The following is a 4,871-nucleotide window of genomic DNA, read 5'->3' as shown; positions in this document are numbered from 1 at the left end:
ACATGCTAGGGCTACTAATAATGAAGGAATTTCACAGAGTCTATGTAACTCCTCTGCCACCCCCATTAGAGGTGGTACCACTACCCATTACTAGGAAACTTAAGGACATGTCACATCATTGAATCCCTTGCAGACATTCCCCAACACCAGCGTGGAGTGTGGCAACTTCACTGGGCAGCTAGACTCGGAGGAGCAACAACACTCACAGTAGTCTGGCTCCCAGGGACTACCACTCCTAGGGGAAGGAGGAGTGCATCACATCAAGCGAACGCCCTGTGTGATTAAAGAATCTAGATAGCAGCCCTGAAGCACCAGGTCCTTCTATTGGTGGAAAGCTTCCTTCAGCAGAGGCACAGTTGAAGTGCTGGGCTCAGCAGAGAAAGTCTTCAGCTCTATTCCAACAGTCAGCCCTGGTGCACATGAAGGGCCTTGGAGAATAGGAAGCCTTTCCCCCCTTGTCCACCACTACAGGCACAGTTCAGGCTTCTCCCACTGGAGTTCAGCATGGGTGTCACTACAGACAGCCTTTCTGAAACACAACAGCATGACAGCATTTCCAACAGAGGAGCACCCTCCAGATTCAGGCTTGCACAAGAGATAGAGTCACAGTTCCTGTCTATTTGGAATGTCAACACTTCTACAGACAAAAAGAGCTACTGTCTAATCTGAACAGTCCGAGCACTGGGACAGGAGTATGTCTGAGAAACAGATGCACTTCTTGTTGACCTGCCAGAGGAGCTGGGGTGGCTCTGACCCTTCACCCTGATAAAACCTCAGTGTGACTCACTGGGAGCTCTTCCAGCCACCTCTGTCAACTGGAAAAACCAATCAGAACTTCTGGAAATGAAAGACACACTGAGGGAATTACAAAATGCAATGGAAAGTTTCAACAATGAAGTACCCACCTGCTTTAGCCACAGTCGGCTCCTATCCAGGAACATTTCCCCTATTGGCCTGAAGCTTAAACCATCAAACCAGTTAATAAAATACTTGGGGAAAATAATTAAAATGTGTACAAGATGGAGGAATGAGATAAGCTTTAAAAGACCTCTACCTTTGCAACCCAATAGGAGACAGTGGACTCATTCACACACTGAGCACATTGCTACTACAATAACCATATAACAAAGTTATCATACAAAGACTCTCTATAACCAAGGAACTCTTACAGAGTCTTCGCCCTTGAAAGCACCAAGTACCGAATTAGGCTACAATTAACTATAAGAATTCAAGTCTCCTCCGTAAGGGGGAAGAAAGAAATTTAAAAATAAACAAAAGCAACACAGACAAGTCAAATATAAATTCAAAAATATTAGGAGAAAAAGCCTACCCAAATGAGAAGGAACCAGAAAAATAACTGGTAGTATGTCAAAACAGGGGGCTATAACACTCTCAAAAGATCACACTAGCTCTCCAGCAATGAACTCAAATCAAGATGAAATCGTTTAAATATCATATAAGGAATTCAGAAGGTCAATTATTAAGGTACTCAAGGAGATAATCAGAGGAAGGTAAAAACCATCATAAAGAAATTTAACAAGCAGCTTAGGATATGAATGAAAAATTTTCTAGAGAGAGAGATATCCCCAAAAAAAAAACAATCGGAACTTCTAGAACTGAAAGACAAACTGAGGGAATTACAAAATGCAATGGAAAGTTTCAACAACAGACTAGAACAAGTAGAAGAAAAAAATTTCAGAGCTTGAAGATAAGGCTTTTGAATTAATCTAGCCAGACAAAAATAAATAAAAAAGAATCAAGAGAAATTAACAAAGTCTCCAAGAAATATTGAATTATGTAAAACAGTCAAAGCTAAGAATAATTGGTGTTCCTGAGGGAGAAGAGAAAATAATATGCCTGGAAAACTTATTTGATGGAATTATTGAGGAAGACTTCCCTGCCCTCACTAGAAAGCTAGATATCCAAATCCAAGAAGCTCAAAGAACTCCTGGGAAATTCATTGCAAAAAGATCTTCACCAAGGCATATAGTAATCAGTCTATCTAAAGACAACACCAAGGAAAGTATCAGGTAACCTACAAAGAAAAGTCTGTCAAACTAAGAGCAGACTTCTCAGCAGACCTTCCAAGCCAGAAGGAATTTGGGGTCTTATTTTCAACTACCTTAAACAAAACAACTGTCAGCCAAGTACTTTGTATCCTGCAAAAACTAAGTTTCATAAATGAAGGAGAAATAGTCATTTTCACACAAATGCTGAGGAAAATTTTGACTACCAAATAGCACTCCAAGAAATGCTAAAATGAATTCTAAATCTTGAAACATATACACCAAAAAAAACCTCTTGAAAGCTTAAAACCCACAGGGTCTATAAAATAATAACAAAATGAAAAAAAAAAAACAACTAAGTAACAAGATGATGAATAGAACAGTATCTCACATCTCAATATTAACATTGAATATAAATGGTCTAAACACTCCACTTAAAAGATACAGAATGGATAAAAAACATCACAATCCAAATATCTGCTGCATTCAAGAGACTCATCTAACATGGAAGGATTCATACAAACTCAAGGTAAAAGGATAGAAAAAAGTATTTCACCCAAATGAAAATCAAAACCAAGCAGGAGTAGCTATTCTTAGATAAAACAGACTTCAAAGCAACAGCAAAAAAAGGCAAAGATAGTCACTATATAATGATAAAAAGATCAATTCACTAAAAAGATATTACAATCCTAAATTTATATGCACCAAACACTGGAGCTCCTAGATTCATAAAACAATTACTACTAGACCTAAGAAATGTGAGAGACAGCAAAACAGTAACAGTGGGATACTTCAATATACCACTGACAGCACTAGACAGGGCCTCAAGACAAAGTCAGCAGAGAAACAGTTGACTTCAGTGACATACTAGGAGAAATGGACTTAATGGATATTTACAGAACATTCTACCCAAGATCTGCAGCATATACATTTTTCTCATTAGTACATGGAACATTCTCGAAGATAGGCTATATGGTAGGCCACAAAACAAGTCTCAATAAATTTTTAAAAATAGAGCTGGACCAGATGGGGCATGGTGGCTCACGTCTGTAATCCCAGCAGTTTAGGAGGCCAAGGCAGGTGGGTCACCTGAGGTCAGGAGTTCGAGACCAGCCTGGCTAACATGGTGAAACCCTGTCTCTACTAAAAATACAAAAAATTAGCCAGGCATCACCTGTAATCCCAGCTACTCGGGAGGCTGAGGCAGGAGAATTACTTGAACCCAGGAGGTGGTTGCAGTGAGCAGAGATCACACAATTGCACTCTAGCTTAGGCAACAAGGGTGAAACTCTCTCTAAAAAAAAAAAAAAAAAAAATCAAGCTGGACTAGAACAATGTAATCCTGGAAGTTTCAGGGCCTTTGCTATGTGAGATAAACAGTAATGGCAGAGGCTGCAACTCCCAGAACAGCCACAACATCAGGAGCAGGAGTAGCCCAGTGACAGTGGCAGCAGCCTCCCCAACCTCGATCCCCACAGTCACTGACCTGTCCCCAGGGGCTGACAGAGAGGGTGGCTGGACTAAACAGGTCACCTGCAGGTATTTTATGGATGGGGTTTGATAGGAAGGAGATACCTGTCACTACTCGTATGACCTCTCTGACAGTCCCTATGTGTAGTGTGCAAGTATTTTCAGCAAGGGTACTGTATTTATGGAGACTGCTGCAGATAAGAACACAGCAAGCCATTGAAACAGGAAGAAGCAACTGCTACAGAGCAAACTACAAAGTCATCCCTTGTTGCTTCTTCAAGTCCGTCATCAATAGTTGGACCACTTGTTGAAATGAATACGGGTAAAGCTGAGTCAAGAAATTCAAACTTTGCAACTATAGGAGCAGGTACAGAGGATGGGGTGAATGCTACTGAGTTTGTTCTGGGGCAACCCTACTGTGGCTATACTGCACTTTCCTGCACTGAAGCACCCCTGCATAAAGCATGCAAAGGGCTCCAAAGAAGAATCAGAGAAAGAACAAACTGACAAAGAAGAATCAGAGAAAGAGCAAACTGACATGGAAACAAAGAAGTCGCTGTGCCCCTATGCAGCAGTGGGAGAGTGCCGATATGGGGACAACTGTGACCAAAGAAGAATCAGAGAAAGAACAAACTGACATGGAAACTAAGAAGTCGCTGTGCCCCTATGCAGCAGTGGGAGAGTGCCGATATGGGGACAACTGTGTGTATCTCCACAGAGATTCATGTGGCGTGTGTGGGCTGTAAGGTCCTGCATCCAACGGATGCTGCCCAGAGATCACAGCATATAAAATTATGCATTGAGGCCCAAGAGAAGGACATGGAGCTCTTATTTGCTGTGCCACACAGCAAGGACATGGTGTGTGGGATTTGCATGGAGGTGGTCTATGAGAAAACCAACCCCAGTGAGCTCTGCTTCAGGATCCTCTCCAACTGCAACCACACCTACTGTTTCAAGTGCATCCGCAGGAGGAGGAGTGCTAAGCAATTTGAGAGCAAGATCAAAGTCCTATCCAGAATGCCTGATCACATCTAACTTTGTCATTCCAAGTGAGTGCTTGGTGGCAGAGAGGGGGATGTCCACTATCAACACTCCTATTCAACAGAGTTCTGGAATTACCAACCAGAGCAATTAGGTAAAAGAAAGAAATAAAGGACATCCAAATTAGAAAAGAGGAAGTAAAACTATTGGTGTTTGTGGATGATATGATTGTATACTTAGAAAATACTAAAGATTCCTCCAAAAGAGTCTTAGATTTGATAAATTAATAAAGTCTAGGGTTTCAAAATCAAGGCACACAAATTAGTAGTACTGTTATCCACCAGCAACAACCAGGCTGAGAATCCAATCAAGAATTCATTCTGTTTTACAACAATTGCAAAAAATAAAATAATA

At 41.1% G+C, this 4,871-nt stretch overlaps 1 pseudogene; it reads left to right on the top strand.

Moving 5' to 3' along the window:
* Positions 1 to 3,388: 3,388 nt before the first annotated feature.
* LOC116556937 lies at positions 3,389 to 4,520 on the top strand (annotated as a pseudogene).
* Positions 4,521 to 4,871: the final 351 nt, after the last annotated feature.

The sequence above is a fragment of the Sapajus apella genome, unplaced genomic scaffold (genome assembly GCF_009761245.1).
Source record: "Sapajus apella isolate SASKATOON/1434 unplaced genomic scaffold, GSC_monkey_1.0 scaffold18, whole genome shotgun sequence".
In the NCBI taxonomy this organism is placed as follows: domain Eukaryota; kingdom Metazoa; phylum Chordata; class Mammalia; order Primates; family Cebidae; genus Sapajus; species Sapajus apella.
This window is presented reverse-complemented; position numbering and strand designations above follow the sequence as displayed.